Genomic DNA, 21,018 nt, shown 5'->3' on the forward strand with positions numbered 1-21,018 from the left:
CAAAAAAAAAAAAAAAAAAAAAGTTTGGGGTTGTTGTGTCTGGTGGAGATAAAAAGAGAAGAGAAAAGCCGGACTCTCTAAAGGAAAGGAAGAAAGGCTATGGGGTCCAAGTCCACAGAATGAAAATTTGACATTTATTAAGCACATTCTATTTACCAGGCCCTGTACTAGGCTAAAGGAGTTTATAATTACCTTTCTGCCCTGACAGAAAGCTGAGCTAAAAATCTGCACAAAACATGTAATATTTACCATTTTCTACTTCTTCTTGGAGCCTGTCTAAGCCTTTTATCCTGGCGTTCAAATCCCTCCACAATTTAGTTCCATGTAACACATACAAATTTACTGCTCATTATTACATATAATGTGGCCTCCCTTCAAGCCACCTCATTATAGCATTTTTATTCCTGTGCTTATGCTCTTTTATGGTGGGAAATGAAGTCTTTGGAGTCTGCCGGGTCTTTGTTTGAGCCCTGGTTCTAACACTGGCAATGTGGACATTTAAGCCTCAGTAGCTTCATCTTTAAAATGGTACTGATGATTCTTTGCAGAGTTAATATAAGTTTTGCAGATGTACACGTAAAGGAGTTGGCCTCAGAGCTGGTGTGAGGAGTCACTCAGTGGACTATTATTATATCATCACCATCAGTATTGAACATTTTCTCCAGTGCCATCATCTTCTAAATCTTACTCAGTTGTCAAAAGTTTAATATTCAAGTTCTCTTTGAATATTTTTTTTCACCTCCAGGTCAGATTTATAGGTTTATTTTCTTCATATGTTTTTATACTTGATCATATACTAGTTTGCATGCCCAAAACCTGATCTTAATTTTTTTTTTTTAATGTAAAGGCTGAATCTTATGGGTCTCTACTGAAACACAGCTCAGACCCTTCAATAATAAGCAGTAAATAGTTGTTGGATTTTAGCCTGTTCAGAGAATTTGCAGTTATTGAGCTTCCTAGGATCTGGGACCATATTTATAATGTTAAGCCATACTCAGCATGTAGCAAGCTCTTAATTTTAAATAAGTTACACAGTACAGTTACCATGGACTATATAACATTGCAATATAGCCACTCAAATTATTTTTTTAAATTCTTGATGTATGGATTCATATGTTCTAAAACTTTCTAAGCATGGAATTGAAGTATGCTGGAAACACACTTTTGCATTCCTTTGAACAATGCATAAAGATCTATGATTAGCAGAAAAAATGTTCCCTATACAGTATGGGCTTCCCTTTTAACTTCTCACTGAGATGAAATGAATCAACTGAATGTTCTGGGAGCTGGCTCTCTATATAAACAACCCATGGTTTGCTTTGGGTTCAATATACTGATTTGCTCAGTGCATGCAAGATTATGAATTACATTTGGTAAAAGATACATTCACAGTGTAAAGTGATGACTACCTTACATGGTTAAAAGAAGGATCTACAAATATTTTTATGTTTTCTATGGGGATCTTGAGAAAAGTTCAGGGGCAGTGACATGGAAAGTCCAGAATGTAGGTCAGTCTTGACCTACCTGCTCAGAGATTAGCAAACCTTCCTCCCTGAACTTTACAGGTTTACCCACGCCCAGTCAACACACCCAGCTCTGCCTCCAGGACCTGCCCCAACCAGCTTCTTAACCAGGACAGTCTGTAAGAAACTTTTGTTCCTCTTTATGTGGATCAATTTGTCTCGCCATTTCCTGCATTGTTCAGAAGTTACTTCAATAGATTATTTTTAGGAACAAGTTGGAAGTTGCTGGTAGTTATTATATTATCTACAAAGCCCAGAGTCAAAAACTAAAGTGTAAATGTACCCGCTGGTGTCAATCTGCTTTCTAATCTATATAACCAAATTCCTATTAATCATTGAAGCTATTTCCTTTCTTTCATAATATTTTGAGTTTTCTTTGCTAACTGTTTTATCTACATATCCTTTGCTACGGGTCAAATTTGGGGAAGGGGGCGGGATGGTTGATAAGCAGAATATAAAGACAAACTTCTCTGAAAAACAAGACATTGATGTAAAAAAAAAAGTCTGTTGTAGAGGTAAGAGAAACCCCCAAATAGATTAATCTGAATGACTATTGGATTCCAAATGAATAATGTTGGGGTAGCAAGTTTTGGTTAATGGCCTCACCAGAGAATTATTAGGAAAGACTCAAGTATGTCCATAGGTGATTGATTTGTCTCATCCAGTTGGCAAGATAGCTTTTTGAGTATCTTGCAAATAATAAAATGCTGGATGCCCTTCAGGCATCCTGTAAATCAGGAGCTTTCTATTTTACTGTATCCGACTGGGGAGCAAGAAAGGGCAATGGACTGAATCAACCCTTCAATCAACAAGTATTATTTACCACCTACTTATCTATGTAAACAGAGCAGTGCATGCTTGGCCTGGGGAACATCCAGACCATCATAACACCCTACACCCACACAGCACCACTTGCAATTAGGAAAGTTTAGCACACATGTAAAATGCAATACGGCACAAGAGAAATGTGTGGGGACACTGCACAGTCAGGTTCTGGTCTTAGGTCCATCTTCTTAGGAAAGATATTTAACATCTCTTGGTCTCAATGCTCTCTTTTTGTAAAAATCAGAAACCCAACTAAGTAATTTTTCAAAATTTCTTGAGATCTGAAATTCTATGATTTTATGAACCAGAATACAAGCGAGTATGATACTTCAGAAAGTTCATGAAAAGATTCGATTTTTTCAATTCTATTTTTCCGCAAACTTCTTTAAGTTCCCTCATAGATAATAAATGCTAGGATTTTATTGTACTTACAACTAGAAAATTAGTCTAAGGAACTGCAATACTGGTTTACTATTAATCAAGAAAGGTCAGAAACCCCCAAGCCCAAATGTCCTCCCCTTCCCATACCACTACTGGAAGTTTGGGGAAGTCCAACTGGACAGTGAATGACATGATGGTGGAAATAGCATCTATTACTGCTACTGGGAAATCAGAGCTGGGCCCAACCCCATCATTTTCTATTTCACTACTGCATTCCTACCACACTGGTTCTTTCCGTCCCTCAAACAGAAATGCTTATTCCTAGCAGGGTAAACAAAATAATGGCTCATCAAAGATGTTGATACCCTAATCCTCAGAACCTGTGAATATGTTACTTTACAGACCAAGAGAGACTTTGTGGATGTGATTAAGTTAAGGATCCTACATAGGAGATTATCCTGGATTGTCTGGGCAGGCCAAATGCACAATGACAAGGATCCATATAAATTGAAGAGAGAGGCAGAAGGTTCAGCTTTGGAGAGAGATTTGAAGATGCGGTACTGTGGCTTTGATGATGAAGGAAAGGGCCATGAACCAACGAATGCAAGTGGCCTCTAGAAGCTGGATAAAGCAAGAAACAGATTCTCCACTAAAGCTCTAGAAAGAAAGGCAGCCCTGCTGATACCTTAATTTTAGCCCAGTGAAACCCATTTTGGACTTCCAACCTCTAGAAATAAAAGATACGAATTTGTGTTGCCTTAAGCCACTGTTTGTAGTAATTCATTACAGCAGCCATTGGAAGTTAGTCCACTCACGTTAGAGCCTTTTCACTAGCTGTTTCCAGCACCTGGAATCTTTCCAGGGCTAGCTCCTCTTTGTCATACTTATTTTAACCTATGTATCGTCTTCTCTGACCCTATAATCTAAGAAGACATCCAGACCTTCAGCTAATTCATTGCAGAGTATATAGTCTTCTCTGACCCTATAATCTAAGAAGACATCCAGACCTTCAGCTAATTCATTGCAGAGTATATATGTTATGTTTCTGGTTTGTTTAATAACTGTCTTCCTTTCTATAAGGTGAGCTCCATGAGAACAGGAATCATGTCTGTCTTTTAGCATTTAGAATAATACCTGGCCCTCATCAACAATTGTTGAATGTAGGATTTAGAAAACCCAGTAAGGATTCAGTAGATCTGAACCTTACAGAAAGTTTCTGGGATATACACAAAGAGGCCATGACATATATACTTTCATCGTCTTTTAGTCATTGCAAAAGACATCTGTTACCACCACCAAAAAAAAAAAAAAAGCCATAAAAACAGTCTCTTCCTTTCATTTTGATTCTCTCTCACTATTTTCACCCATCTCACAGAGCAACATTGAGAAAATATGAGAGAATGGCCTGGACATCCCTCAAAAGTGAACCGTGGGATAAGGACAGTACCTAATATGTGCAAAGATCTTTGAGTTCTTAAGGAATAAATGGCAATGTATAAATGTTAAAATACTAAAGTTTCCTTAAATTGAAAATACCACTTTTTATATCTGTTTGATAGCTATATGACGTTTCCACTCCAGCAAAAATCCATCTCAGCAAAAAGAAGACCTCTCTTCCCCCTCCCTTGAAATTTGTTAAAATGGTATTTCCCTTGTGTTGCATTTCCTTAGACCTGTGCAAAAACATTTCCTCCCAAGATAGAAAGCAATGTACAGCTGTAGCCCTGGGAAGAATAACGCTGTGCTTGGAATGTCAGATTTTGAAATCTACCAAAGCTGGAAAAGAGATTAAGAGTTAAGGATGCAAGTCTGTTTTTAATGTGCCCTATTATGCACCAGGCATTACAGTTAATATGTCCCTTCAGATTTTGATGACCTACTTTGTCGGGCTTACAGATATGGCAGTGCACATTAAGGGCAGACGTTCAGCAAGGTTATGAATTTCCTTGCTTACATAGATGATTATCCCCACACCCCTAATGTTATGGTGGTGTTTTTTGTATGAGGAGCATGTAAAGAGAGAGATGGTGAGGGAAAGAGAGTGAGAGAAATAATTTTGTATTTATATGATCCCACAAATAGGAAAATATTGAAAGGGGGAAAGAGGGTAATACAGCTTTAAAAAATTGTCTACTGTGTCTCGACTGTACATCCATTTTTCCATCTTTCAATATTTTAGCACTTTGTCTCTTTAACTTCATTTTGAATTTCCAGTGGAGGTCTTTAGGTCTTGGACTTTATTTTTTCCTTGACCAGAATTCGAAAAATGGCAGCTATTGGCCCATTGATGCTTGCAGATATGTTTTGTTTGGCTGCACATTGCTGAAAAACTTTTGAAAAATCACAACACTTTTAGGTAGATATATCTGCTCTGGTTCTCAGTAGAGTCCAGCATTCTCTATTGTCTTAATCTGGCTGTTTTATATATTTACTTTTCCCCATCTTTCTGGCCCCCAATATGCTAGATGCTGGTCTGGTCTGCACCTGGCTGATATGGGCATCTTGGGACATCTGATTCTATATGCCTCATATATAGGCACTAAACTATGTACTTTGCTGTTCACCTGGAGTAAAAATATAACTCACAGATACAGCTACCTTATTTTTCACTGACTAATCAGGACTTCTTCTGACTCATAGATTTAAATACTGGAAAGAATCTTACAAATTTAAAAATCCAGATCACAATTAGATTTACTTACGCCTTGTCTTCTTTCCAGAAAGGATTTAAGATGGCTACCAGATGTAATTATAAATATTTATGAAGAATTGCTCTCATTTAAAAGCATCAAATAACAAAATCTGGATTATCTTGGAAAAGTCCTATCCATATTGATATTGTGTGCATGGCAGAAGTCAGGCACAGGGGACTGCTGTTTTGTGGAATTTGTAAGAAATGGAGTTTTGAAGAAGGAGACAGATGTTCCATTTTCAAAGCATTTGACATGACCGACAGACATAAGATGTTGCACTGGGCTAGGAAGGGCTCTGAGAATCTGTGCAGTACTGATCAGCACACATCTGTTCCTAGAGTGAGTCTAGCTCGGCAGAGGAGTCCACGGAGATGATTCACAGTAGAAAGTGCAGAGTGGAAGAAAGTGCAGGTAGGTGGAGAAGGTGGGGCAGGTGTTGGGGCCTGTCAGTAACTACCAGCCAGGGCAGAGTCGGTGGTGCCTCATGCGTAACAGGCAGGAAAAGAGGAGGTGCTTTTCAAGCTCTCTGTTATCCCATCTGAACTGAAAGCTTCTTCAGGCTAGGAGTCCTATTTATGTAGCTTGCTGCAGTTTCCAGCTCTTTGCATAGTGCCTTGTGCACAATATTCCCAAATAACTGAAAACAAAAAAATGAGATGAAATACTAAAAGCCAGGGTGCTCAGGGAGGGATGTGACTGCAGGTGATAGTTGATGACGTGATAGCTATGAACATCCCCATTTTTGCAAAGAGGTTGAGGAATTAACTAGGGTCACACATCTGGTAAGAGGCAAAGACGGAATTCACACCCCGAAAGTTGGACCCAGAGGTCCATGCTCTAAACTCCTATAGTATATTGCCTGCCACAAGTCACAGAGTAGGGAGTTAGATTCTTAGCACTTCCTCAAACTGTGTGACAGGAGATGGTTTGAAGAATGTCTGAGGTCTACAGAGTCTTGCTGTCAAGGTTTACATTCTCAAGAGTAGAAAAAAAGGAATCATTCAGAAGCAGGATACTAATTGCCAACTGATTCTTCTCAGTATTGTTTGGAAGGTGGGAGTTGGGCATGGTGACACTGCAGCACAAACAAGGGGACAAGAAAGTTAAAGACTGCCTCCCCAACACATCACATCCATTTCAAGTTTCATTTTAATTAACTAACTTCTCTTAAATTCATAAACATATCAGTCATTTATACCTCAGTATAAATGATCTCAGGCCTATAATAGGAAGTCTTTCCTCCCATAGTGTGTGTATGTGTGTGTACGTACGTGTGCATATGTACGTGTGTGTGTGTGTGTGTGTGTGTGTGTGTGTGTGTGTGTGTGTGTGTGTGTGTGTGTGTGTGTGTGTGTGTGTGTGTGTGTGTGTACTCCTGCATGTCAACATAAAAGCTATGGACTCTGGGGCCTTTCCATGCAGGGAGGTGTGTGGGATAATTCAGAGAAGAGTTTGGAAAGCCATAAGCCTTTAATAGGGTCTCTGCTTGGTTTCAGAAAAATAGGTGGAGAAGGACACCAGACATGAAGTGGGAAGATGCCAAAAGTAATTGCTATTTTGCAATTACTCCCCCAGCCCAGAGGCTGACAAAAATCATCCTGAGGGCTACCTTTGGCACTGTAAGCCTGCAATAGAGATTTCATGAATAATTCACTTTGCCAAAGTAGAAAGAACCATGGTAGTTCACTCTCTTTCCATTAATTTAATCTATGACTTTCATTTTGTCTATCTGTAAAAACAAAAGGGATACAAATATTTAGCTGTGAGCCAGAGCAGTGATTTATTAGGCAACATTTATAAATCATGATTTATGACACACTAATAGTTTAGCAAATATCTTTTAAAAATAAGATTTTTATTGAGAGCAGATTCATGAGAATAATAAGAATTCTATACATTGTCAACTGAATTTTCTCTCTCCTTCTACAGATAATACTTCATCTGCCCAATTTTGATGCCTGTACTCAAGTGCCAGAGAAGGCTCAAAGTATAAAGTCCATCTGTCTAATGGAGCTTTTGCCTATCAATCAAATTTGTCATTACTTGGATTAAGTTGTTGAGATGATCAGCTGCTTGGAAAATAAGGAAGGTGGAAATGCCATAACAAATTATGCTGAGTTATAGGGATTTGGGGCAAATGACCCTATACCAGTAGAAATCCAAAATCATTTTACTTAGACTCCCTCCAGGACTGGTAGAAAGAAAATATTCTGTCAAACATGATGCCTTTGTCCCTTTGGCTTCCTTCTGAGGCTCCTGCCCTGGTCATCATGGTATGATCTCAGGGCGCTGGCTACTGGTGCCCTCATGACTAATTAAAGACTTGCATAACATCCATGTTAAAGGCCCAGGCGTCCTTTCTCTCCGAAAGCAGGACTTCTGGCTCTAAGTTTTGGACTTGGTGATATCAAGCTAATTCCACAGCACAGACTCAGGCTATTTTTGGGCAAAGCCAACTCCAGTGTCTCACTCCCTATGGTGGGGACAGGAGCTGACCTTGGCTGACCCTGGGTAGCCTAAGCATCACAGCTTCTCTTAGAAAGTTATCAGAAAATAGTGCGGAGTGTTGCCTGCAAAGGACATGGAGCTGGATGGCCAAAATAAATCTAGAAACTCTCAAGAAAAGTATTCTCACATCCTCTTAGGAGGGAAAGTTCTTACTTCTTTTTCTGTCTCTTTTTTTCTTCTCTCATAAGTGGAAGAGGTTTGGTGAGATGGCAAAGTTGCTTATAAGCTTATGCATAATGTAAATATTATACTAATCTATTTAAAAATAAGTTTAATTACTTGTGTAGTTCTCTGGGAAAATCCTGTGTGTCCCTGTTAAATCATCTTTTCTAGTATCGAGAGCATCATGAAGGCAAGAGAATTGCATACCTAACTGTGTAGAAATATATCTCTGACTAGGTCACTGTTTAATATGTAAATACAAATTGTTTTGTACTCAATGAGTGAAAGGGAAATTTAATTTAATTTAGGAGCATTTTGCATAAACCCATGATATCAGACATTCGTGGAAAGTATGTGCTATTTTTCCATGTAGGACAAAAACTTAGAGGAAAGAAATAAAGAAAGAGGGTAGTGAGAGATCACCCAATTATTTCCCTTCCTTTCCTTTGGTGAGAGGAAAGGCTATCCCGTGGTTCCGTCCCAGACCATTACCCTACCTCTGACCTTGGCCTTATTCCAGGGACACAAAGGCAGCCAGCCTTTTTACTTGTGCCTGGGGAAGAAATTAAGGAGGATACGATCCTTCCCAGTACATTCTGGAACTCCTGAGTCCTGTCCTCTCCTTGTCTCTCCTCATCCCTGTGGCAGCTGGCTCCATTATCCAGGTCTCAGCACACTGCCAGATCAACTCCTTCTTTATTTCTTTACCTGGAGCCTCAAAGGGAGACAAAAATAAGGCAGGGGATATGAAGATGACAAGCAAATTCTAAGGACAGGATGATAATGTAAGTTTCTCACTTTTAATTGTTGTTATATCATCTGTTGGGGAAAGCAAAATTATGTTCCTATAATTTTGAAGAATAGTGGAAAATAATTGTAAAAAACTTTTCAACTATAAACTAATTCATAAATGCTATTGAGGCACTAAAAGAATATCAGGATTGGAATGGTTGTTTCCTAATTGTTTTGAGCCTAATAGATTTTAATTATCAGTGAAAACACGGTTGGCAATTCTATTGCACATATTGTCCTTGAGATATAGTTAAATTGTCTGTATTTAAAAATTTATTATTATGTTGTATGTGATTTCAACAAATGTTGTGGAATCCCACCTTTATATTCAGGACAATGTGAAACACTGGACAAAATATACGATAAAATAAAACATGATTACTACTTTTGATATGCCATGCCATGACATAATATATATCTCTTATAAATGCTGTAAAAAAGCATAATTTTAGAAGAGCTGTAGGAGTTAAAAAGAAAAGATTACTTTCCATTAGCATAATGAATGACTACTTTTGATATGCCATGCCATGACATAATATATATCTCTTATAAATGCTGTAAAAAAGCGTAATTTTAGAAGAGCTGTAGGAGTTAAAAAGAAAAGATTACTTTCCATTAGCATAATGAATGGAAAGCTCTTCAGAGAAGATAGCATTTAATACTAAAGTATAAAATAATACTTTATTCACAAACTGCTTTGTGTGTATATCTTATCTTCTCAACTACGCCATAATCTTCTTGTGGTTGGAGAGTGGATATTATACTTGTTGTATATACCCTGCCTTTTATAATCTTAGCAAGGATTAGCTTCCTAGGAGGCCCTTCAAACTTAATTGTTTTTTAATACTTGCTAAATGGTAGGACAAAAGTCAGAACAAATGACAAAAATTCAATCTGCATCCTTAGGCTGATGTGATTCCAATAAAAAGATTCTCGATGGATACCATGAGCTGGCAGATACTCCAATTCCTCTCTTCCATATTGAAGACTGGAAAAACTAGATTCCGATTCTCACTTTTCTATGATGTGAGCTAGATCAATCTTCAATTATCTCACCTAAAAATGAGCCTGATAGCATCTTGAAGATTTAATAAGTATCATTTTATGTCACAAAAGGGTCGTAAAGTTATTGAGAAAGACATTATACAAATGCAGGATGCCATTATTACTACCACGACTTTTGTGTGATGTGAAGTTCATTCACAAGACTGCAGAGACTTCAGAAGCATGTCCTCACTTTAATTTTTTATTTCACTTTAATGTTTCATCTGGCTCATCTTTTTGAAGTCATTTTCCTTGTTTAAACAGTTTTCTCTTGTACCTTTTCTCTTAAACTGGTTTTATTTTGGTGGATTTAGCTTCCCTGGAGGGAGCTGCATATGGAAAAACCCAGGAACCATTGAGCAGCTAATAATAATTATCCTCTGCCCTTTTAGAACCTCTTTTATCTAAGGATATCAAAGCACTTTTCAGACCAGTATCTATAATTACCTTCATCATAGAAAAGAATAACAACAGCAAGTGAGGCTGAGTGACTTACAGGAGATTGACAAAGGCAAAAAGCAGAGCGCCAATTCCCCACCCCACCCCCTTCTTCTGTGTCTCCCAGACTTCAGGACTTTTGGAAGAGTAAAATCTGGTTTAGACTCTGAGCAGATTCAGAGAAATGGGGAGCAAGTCTTCATGATATGTAGCTCTAGTGGAGGCCTGTCCTGTGATGGCTCATGACCTGGGGATATATGAGCACAAGTGGCAAAACATGGAAAAGCAGCAACCCAGTGCAGAGAGACGTCACTTTGTGGTAATCAGGCTTTATCAACTAGAATTTCAGTCCACCTGCCCCAGTGAGTCACAGGTTCTCCATGCTGCCTTGCCTTTGCTGTTTTCTTTCTCACCTAGAAAAATAGCATTTATATTCGGTAAAGAACAGGCATCCACATTTTCCTCAAAAGCCACATTGAGAACTAGCGGGATGAATTTCTGGGTTCTCCTTAAGGGTGTAACTTAGGCCCAGTGTTCACTGAGATTCTAAATGCTTTAGCAATTTACCACTCATTCTTTAAAACATTACCTACCTATTTGTTACAACTTTAAGATTTTTCTTTCTGGATTCTGTTTGCAGACAGAATGACATATTTCCAACTGGCAAATTTCTCCTGAGAATGGGAAAAATAAATAATGTGGATTGTGAAGGGGGCTTGATGAGCTAGGCATTCCAATTAAACATGGGGTTTGCTATGCTTTGAATGGCCCTGCCAAAATGAGTGTTAAAATTTCATTGCCATTGTAATAGTGTTGAGAGGTGGGACCATTAAGAGGTGATTAGGTCATGAGAGCTCCACCCTCATGAATGGATTCATGCCATTATTGTGGGAGTGGATTAGTTATTGTGAGAGTGGGCTCCTGATAAAAAGATAAGTTCAGCCCCACTTTTCTCTCTGTCTCTCGTGCTCACTTGTCCTTCTACTGTGGGGTAACCCTCACCAGATGCTGGCACTATGTTCTTGGACTTCCCAGCCTCAAGAACCATGAGCCAAATAAACTTCTGTTTTTGATAAATTAGCCAGTCTGTGGTATTCTGTTATAGCAGTAGAAAACAGACTATGACAGCATCTAAGACTTGGCACAAAGTCTGGGTCTGACTGATGTAAGAGAGGGCTCTCGGGCCTTGATACTAAATGATGAACTAGGGACTATAAAAGAAATAATGTGGTGAAGAACCTCAGCCATCAAGTTATTCTAAAAAGGGGGTAGAGCACTTTATACATGGAGAGAAGGGCACTGATTATTATCTGAAATTCCTAATATGGCCCACAGAACCAACTTGGAATATTTTTTACTATTAATTTGACCAAGAGCACTGAGACTCTTTATATGTTTAATAATGTTAATTTTACATTTAATAGAAATGATTTTATTTTTTAATGTTAGTAAAATAAGAATCTTATTAAATTTTAGAAGTGAATAAAACTTTTATAACTTTAGGATTTTCTTTTGGGGCTCTATTTGCTGATTAAAATGCTCTTACTTCAATCCCTTTAAATTAGATTGAATACTATGTTCCTCACTATTTTTCACTTAGACATATCTCAATTGTTTAAAAAATGTAGCATTTTTATGGCAAGCTCTTTTATACATTCATTTTCACATTTGTTCTCCTATTTTCAACTGAATGCTAATGGATTGTATATTTCCGATCAACAAGGAATTGAAAATACTTGATTTGAGGGAAATAATAGCTATTATTTGTGAAGCATTTACTATATGCCTGGTTTGGGGTTAAGCTGCATGCACTATGTTATTTAGTCCTTAAAACAGCCCTGAGGTAGCTACTGGTATTATTTGGATTTTATGGGTGAGGAAACTGGGGTTTAGAAATTTAGGTCATTTGACTAATGTCCCATAGCTAATAAATGACACAACTATCATTAAAACCCAAGTCCTACTGACTCTGAACTCACTGTCTTATAGAGCGCAGTTTCAACCTGTTTCATAATTGATTCTTAAATTTCTCGTTCTGTGACCTTCACTGTGTATAGCTAAGCCATCACAGATCATGTGCCATTACTATCTGTTCAAACATCTTCTGCCAGCCTTTTGGCATATATATCTGATCAAGTTGGAAACACCCAAGATTGCTACCCCTTATACACGCTTTCCTCATGCCTTATTTGAGCTTGAGAAATCTCTGATACCTTTGTCAACTTTAATGGTTGTAATGCCCTCACGAAGAGAGATGACCTTACTAAGTGTCATTTCTTGGTAAATAAAGCTGTCTTAACTTCTCTTATAAAGGGAGACAGGTGGCTGGTCACTTTGGACATTTTTCCCTCTGGCAGAGGTGGGGAAACTGCAACTCGAATTTAGCGTTTTAATTGAGGTTGGAGGTTTACAGAACCACTTTTTTCTTTAAAATTCTTTTCGAATAAGAGGAAACCAAAATAGAAAGTATTATAACTTCTTCCTGTGTTATGTACATTTTAGTTCCTTCTGAAGATGAGACTTCCCTTTTCTTTGACTCAAAAACATAGCATTCACATGCTCCCGTTAAAATTAATACACACAGGTGTTTAGCATATCGGGGAGAGTAAATGTTTTTCTCGATGTTTTAAACAACTTCCCCCACAATCATCAACACTCTCCAAATAGAATCTGCTGACTTCAGTGGCAGGGTCAGTGTTACAGAGTGACTCATTGCCGGATAGAACAAACAAGCTCAACAAAGGCTACTTCAAGATGTAAATGTTGTTTCCTTACTGCTAGTGAAAGCTAGATTTCTCACTAAATAGAGCTAAAAAGTCTGTTTCAGGGTTCCTGCTGAGTCTCAGATATCCCTGGGCCTCAAAAAACACACACACCCTCTAACAACTGTTTCCCTCCCCTTCCTCTCCCAACTCCTAGAGTGCACCAGATGCATTCAGTTCCTCAGTGAAAATACTCCTGAACCCGATCCAGTCCTGCTCTAACCCACGCCACTTCCCAGAAGCTGGCCTTGCCAAGGTCTCCAGTAACATGCTCACTGCCAAAACGAGATGGCATTTCTCCATCTTGATGCTCCTTGACCTATGTACAGAATTTGACACTGCTGATAACCAATTACACAACTCTCTCTTTTTGGCTTCTGAGCCTCTTTCCTCATTTAGTCTGCCTCTCACCTCATCTGCTTCAGAGACCCTTCACCCCTCATTCCCTAGCTTCCACTTGCTATGGCACTGCCCCCACTGCTTTGCCATTTTCCTTTTCTATGCATGGCTGATTCACCAACAGGAGACACCATGCCCTATTCATGTTAGAACTCCAGTGCCTAGACAGTGCTTGCAAAATAGCATGGGCTCCAAAAAAATGTTTGTTGAATGAATGCATATATCTAATAGGTCCATTTCTATATTCACTTCAGTCCTGCACATTGCATCTAGCTGTTAGACAAATCACATGACCAATTCATATTAAACAGAAGTTTATCATCTGTCTTCAACTTTTCCCACATCCAACACTTACAAGTCAGTAGAGAACACTGACAAGTAACGAAGCTCCCAAATAAAACTCCTCAGTGACTCTTGGTTGTTTTTCAATTTCTATTTCTATTTCCCAATTAAATCTGCTTTTTCAGTCATGACATTTTCTGAATTTGATTTGCCTTGTTTTTAACACTTTCAATGGATTTTTACAATATTTGTGCAGGGTAAATTTTTTAAAGTACTCTGGTTCAATTGGCATTTTGTATAGTAACTACTTGCTCAGATATATTGCAAAGAGCAGCCAATTAATATTTCTTGAGTGATGGCTGCACAAATGGATTTTGTTTATTGTTTCTCAATTTGATCATTAAGGTGGTCCAACAAGTGAATTAGCTATTCCATTATCTGTTTATTTTTGTCATTTTAATGACCAAATCGCAGTATCTCAGAGATGATATAATCAAAATTAAAGCAATTTATTATTTCAATGGAAAATAATTTGACTCTATAAACCATTAATTTTGTCTTATGGTTTATATGTAATCCTTTGTTTCTGTTTGGATATGAATCCCCCCAGGAAAGAAAGTTACAATATTTCTTTCCTATAAGTTTTCAGTTCTTCTTCCAAAGTTATATTTTTCACCTGTCATGTATGTATGGCAGATTTTTCTCAGGTCATATAGTTTTTTTTTTTTAATTTGCCCTATAAATCATATGTTAGGTCCTCTGATAAATTGCAGTCTTTTATTCTAATTTTTTAAATATCTTACTAACCATTTTCCCTCTTCTTCTTGTATACCCTGTGAATGAATCACACTTGTGCCTCTGAATGTACCACAATCATGTGTCTCTTTACAACTCTCTTCTTATGATCATTTCCCTTCACTTCTTCTCCCACTGGATGGATGGATGGATAGATGATAGATAGATTCACTTTTTACATATGATAAACAATGTTCAACACATATTTCTAGCACCAAGGACTTATTTCATAATAAGAAATAAGATATTTTCTTTTTATTCCCTTATTGCAAGCACGTCTTCCACATTTTTAATGGTCTGAAAACACTTATGTTTAAAGATCATTGTATTTGTGATTTATAAACTTATACCTCCTTTAATGTATTTCTCTGTATTATTGCCATTAATCTGATTGTAAACTCCTAAAAGGAGGAACATATCCTAAACAGTTTCTAGCACTGTACTATGAAGATATAAGCGATCAAAACATTATTTATTAGTCTATTAACAAATTATCATGTACATATCTGAAACTATGTAGGTATTTGAAACTATAAAAATGAATGCATTTTTTCATCTTTCACCAGTTTATTCATTCAACCTTGCTAGAGGGAGTACATAATAAAAAAATGGAACCCTTCTATTATTCAGTGGCTCTTGTTAAATCAATAGCATTTCCCATTTAGTAAAATGTGACATCTCATGATTTTTCACAGCAATCTGTGTAATTGGAAGGAATTCTCCTGACCAACATAGGAGAGTGGTAACTCCTATGAGGCATAATAATGAGATACAAGAGAAGTCTATGTTGATATTTCTAACCCAACTGAGTTTCCAAAATACATAATTTTAGGAAACTAAAGAGAATACCTTTTCAATTTTCCTGATGCTTATTGCTTCTTTTAGTTGGTTATTTCAGTTATAAACCATACACACTTCAAATTTCTTTCTCTGCTCCCTATAGCTACACTCTTGCCCAACGTTTTAAATCTTTGATAAAATATAAATGAGCAACATTTTCCTGCTAACCACAAATTCCCCTTCTTGTTTTGCTTTGTCTAAATGTTCTTCTTGAATGCCCAAAGGGCTTTCTCTTCCTGCTTGGCACAGTCCTAAATTAGTTTGAGTCACATTATTCTTATTTCCAGTGTATGTACCTGCATTATGATTCCAAGGGTAATTTGTGTCCTTTAAACATAGTGTGCTTATCATCAGTGCTTCAAGGGACTACAATCTAGCCTTGATCTTGCTCAGTTCATCAAGGCTACTTGGGGGTAGAGATATTCACTGGCACAATATTGGTTTCATGCCTATGTCAACTCTGAAATCTATTGCTCAACCAAACCAGTGATTTCTAATAGTGATTTTTGTTTTGTTTTCATCACATTTGCAAGTTGGTGCTCATGCAGAAGCGTGCATCCATTTCTTCTTTTCTATTAAGTTTAAAGTGAGCAATTCTTTTTACTGAAATCTATTGCTCAACCAAACCAGTGATTTCTAATAGTGATTTTTGTTTTGTTTTCATCACATTTGCAAGTTGGTGCTGATGCAGAAGCGTGCATCCATTTCTTCTTTTCTATTAAGTTTAAAGTGAGCAATTCTTTTTACTGGCTCTTCTTGAACTTCTATTCTGACTTAAAAATTCATCGCATGAGCATCAGCTAAAAATCTTGTTCTGCCTCAGTGTATATTTTTTAAGTGTATGTACATGCTATGGTTTGAATGTGTCCCCCAAAGTTTATGTGTTGGGGATTTAGCCAATTATGAATGGATTAATGTCCTTATCAGAGGAATGGGTTCATTATTGTGAGATTAGGGTCCTTATAAAGAATGATTTTGGCCCCCTGACTCTGTCACCTTTTGATGCCCTCCTCTTTGTGATGATGAAGCAAGAAGGCTTTCATAAGATGCAGCCTCTCATTCTCCAACTTCCCAGCCTCCAGAACTATAAGCCAATAAATTTCTGTTCTTTATAAATTACTCACTCTCTGGTATTCTGTTATAGCAGCACAAAAAAGACTTAAGTATTTTTCACATTCAATGTCTCATTAAAAGGTTAAGATGTTTAGTTGAAATAAATGGGTAGACTTTGCCTTGCTCACTGCTCATTTATGCTTTTGTCTTCTCTCAAGTAGATCACCTTAATGTGGAGTCAGTTAGCCTGCCAAAAAGACTGATTATAAACCTTTGTGTTGTGCAAAATCTCCACTGTATACAGGGTGTGGTGCAGCAACACTTAACCGTTCTTCTGCTGTCATAGCATTACTATACTTTTTTTGTGAACGAATAGATTTCCCTTGAGGAATTATTTGCCATCTATAAGTTTGCTTTTGTACTGGAGGTCCAACAATTTTTCATATTTATTTCTGGGTACTAGCATGCTAGCTATCCTCTCAGCCCAAAGCCATTGCCACAAACAGCTGTCTTAACACTGAAGACAGCTAACATTCTCCTATGTTCTTTGAAATTCCTGGTTCACAGCTTCGTGCCTTGAGTTAAGTCTATATAAACCTCAAATGACTAATAACAACGTGCACAAAAATTGTTAAAGCCTTAATTTCACATCATGTATGGAAAAATGTGTTTTTATGAATTCTACTTTTTATGTACTAAATTAGTCAAGTCAGTTTTGATATACAGACGACACCTTAGAAATGGAGAGATTTTAATCCAGAATGCATTAAGTGAACAAGTTGCAGTCACATAGCAGTGGAGGTGGAGTTTTTCTCAAGACACCAGTTATATTTCTCACTGCTTTATCTAAACGCTTAGGTCTCGAAAGACTCGAGCACTAGATTAACTTTTACCCCTTTCTAACTAGCAGGATGTCATAAGGCCAGTCAGCTAACCAATTTGTGCCTCAGTTCCCTTTGTGTAAAACTGGGGGATTGGACCAAAGCAGCAACTGTCAGTTCCATCTGCATGTCTCAGGTCAGAAGCTGGAGTTCCAGTTCTGGCACCAGGCACAGGGCCAAACCTCCAGCCTATGTCTTCCATAATGAGCTGCAGCAGCCAGAGACAGTGTGTGGCACAAAAGTGTTATAACTTGTATGTGCTACAGGAAAGAAATTGAGAACCCCTGGGGAAGATGACCTCCAAAATATCATATTAATTTTTCTACCTAATCATGAAAGTCAAAATTTTTTATGATACTTTTTTCAGAAGACTGAGATTCTGAAAACTAAACCTGGGTCTATGCCATATGTCTTTAGTCTATTAGGGTTGCTGTAACAAACTGCAACAGATTGGGTGGCTTATACACAAGAGAAATTTATTCCTCAGTGTTCTGGAGGCTGGAAAATCCAAGATCAAGGCACAGGCAGATTTAGTGTCCGGTGAGGGCCTGCTTCCTAGATGGCCATCCTTTTGCTGTAACCTTACATGGCAGAATGGATGAGGGGTCTCTCAGGGTCTCTTTTATAAGGATGCTAATCTCATTCATGAAGGTTCCTGCCCTCATGACCTATTTATCTAACAAAGGCCACACCTTCTTGTACCACTGTTTTAGAGGTTGGGATTTCTACACATGAATTTTGGAGGGACACAAATATTCAGACCCTAGTATTCCACCCACAGTCCTCCCAAATCCATGTCATTCTTGCATGCAAAATACATTTGTTTCATCCCAATAGCTCCAAAATCTTAACTTGTTCTAGCATCAACTCAAAAGTTTAAAGTCTAAGGTCATCTAAGTATCATCTAAATCAGATATGGGTTGAGACTCAAGGTATGATTCATTTTGAAGAAAATTGCTCTTCAGCTGTGAAGCTGTAAATGAAACATGTTACGTGTTTCCAAACACAATGATGGGACAGTCATAGGATAGACATTTTTATTCCAAAAGGGAGAAATAAAAAAGAAAAAAGGGGTAACAACTTCTCAGCCAGTTCTAAATCCAACAGGGCAAACAGCATTAAACCTCAAGACTCAAGAATAATTCTCTTTGGCTTAACGCTCTGCCCTCCAGACCCACTAGGTAGGGGTTCCACCTTCCAGACATAACTGGGGCAGCAGTATTGCTCCCAAGGCTTTGGGAAGCCCTACACCCACGGTAGCTAGCTCTATGCCCTGGTAGCATGCCCATGACTCCTCCAGGCTGGAATTGTGCACCAGCAGATGGATCTACTGGTCTGAAGTTGGGGGAGCAGGCCCACCCTCATAGTTCTGCTGAACATTGCCCTAACATATGCTCTCTATCCTGTCACTGACCTTGATGGGACTTTTGCACTCTGGGTCCATGATGAGGGGGATAGCCCTGATGACTTACAAATTGGTTTCAGGGTCATTCTTCCATTTGTCTTGGACAATAGCTCTTGGTTTCTGTTTACATGGATGACTAATCTCCTTATCAGATTATCATTTGACCACACCCTAAATGTTCTCTCCTGAACAGGCTTTCTCATTCCTTTCAATATGGATAGGCTGAGAATTTTCCAAATGTCTAAGGTCTGATTAAGAATTCTGTCTTTAAATCATTTCTCCCTCCTGGCATTTTACTACAAGTAGTCAAGAGGAATCAGGCTGCTCTTTCAACAATTTGCTTAGATATTTCCTCTGCCAAATATCCAATTTCATTGCACACAAAACACTAGTACACAAACATAATTTGGCCAGTTCCTTGCCACTTTATAACAAGGATGAGTTTTCCTCCATTGTTCAATAATAAGTTTCTTGTTTCTGTCTGAGACCTTGTCAGAATGGTCTTTACCATCTGGTAAAGGTTGCTTTCCTCATTTATAGACAACATTTTCTAGCTGTGTTCTCACATGATGAAAGGGGTAAGTGGTCTTTCTCCAGGCTTCGTTTATAAATGCACTAATCCCTTCATGAGGGATCTACCCTCATGACCTATCACCTCCAAAAGACTCGACCTCCTAATACCAACAACTCAGGGGTTAAAATTTCAACATATGAATTTGGTGGGAGACACAGACAGTCAGACCATAGCACCATATAATAATAATAATACAGTTTTGAGGCAATTAGATAATGAAACTTTGTAAGTTAAATATGTAAGTCATATTCATATTGGCACATCTACCATTTTCACTTGAAGACGGTAGACCATAGAATATTTACTAAGCACCAAGACTGACAGTCAGACCATAGCACCATATAATAATAATAATAATACAGTTTTGAGGCAATTAGATAATGAAACTTTGTAAGTTAAATATGTAAGTCATATTCATATTGCCACATCTACCATTTTCACTTGAAGACGGTAGACCATAGAATATTTACTAAGCACCAAGACTGTTCTACTTGTCCAGAACACAGGCCCTGACTAGTGAAGCAGTACCCATTCTGGTAAAAAAGGCAAATATGTTTTCAAGCAATTAAAGTGACTGTGCTATGTGAAGCTGACACTAACTTTGAGTGGGGGCTAGAGGATCACCTGAAAAGGATCTTAAAGTATGAGTAGGAGTTCATTAAACAAAGAAAGGTGGTGTGGTCCATCTAGGAAAGAGGAAATAGATTATAAAATGGTTGTATTGTGTTTGAGGAAAGGTAAGAAGTACCTTGCACCTGGAGGATTGGAAGAGTTAGGCGGTACCATCAAGAGAGACTAAAGACATAAGTAGAAAGTAAGTTCTTATAGGACACACTAAAGAGCTTGGGTTTTAACTGATAGGAAATAGGAATCTTTGCTGTTGTTTTTTTTATAATATTTATTTTTTTAAATTCATCTATGTTCTCTTTTTTATGGAGTTAGCTGAATTACTCTGAAAAAGAGAAGAGGAAGAATTTAAGATCAGGAACAGAAAAATGAAGGAAAGGGAGGGCCCAACAAGATAAAAGAAGCAGGGACTAGTTTCATAAACAAGGTTAGTGAATAACCATGGTGTAAGGGAAAATGAAGAACAATTATCTGTCTGCTCCTTTTGAAGTTACTTGCATTGCTAATGTTTAAACCATTTTTTAGCCTTTCTCCCAAATCTCCAAATCCGTTGAACTTGTCATTATATGAGCATATATTTTAATGTTTGTGAAGATCAAGGTGTGGGCTGAGTTAGTGGCATGTGACACATTAAGAGAGCAGGACCCCAGAGTCTGAGGTGACTTAAGAATTTAACTCCTCCAGGCACATGTAAAACCCTCAGGGATGGCTTTGGTCATAAACAGGGCATGGAATTGGGAGAAAGGAAGAGTTTTTTTCCAATTTTATCTACAAGTCTAGTGTGTGAAGGAGCCTGCCTAATTTCTGCTTATGGTAGGTTTTTCAGTCCAGGATTGGCCTGACAAAATTCACTTTTAGACAGATAGCTTAGCAGTGTGACATTTGAGGCAGTGGGATGGTACATCATGAGGCAGTCCTGACATTGATCCAAAAAATAGAAAGTAGCGTTTGAAGCGAAGACTAGGTATTAGTACGTGCACCTATGTTTATAGCTTGGAAGATCTGGGAAATGGTACTCGCAGTAGGAAATATGG

This window comes from Galeopterus variegatus, unplaced genomic scaffold (genome assembly GCF_000696425.1).
Source record: "Galeopterus variegatus unplaced genomic scaffold, G_variegatus-3.0.2 Scaffold1727, whole genome shotgun sequence".
In the NCBI taxonomy this organism is placed as follows: Eukaryota; Metazoa; Chordata; class Mammalia; order Dermoptera; family Cynocephalidae; genus Galeopterus; species Galeopterus variegatus.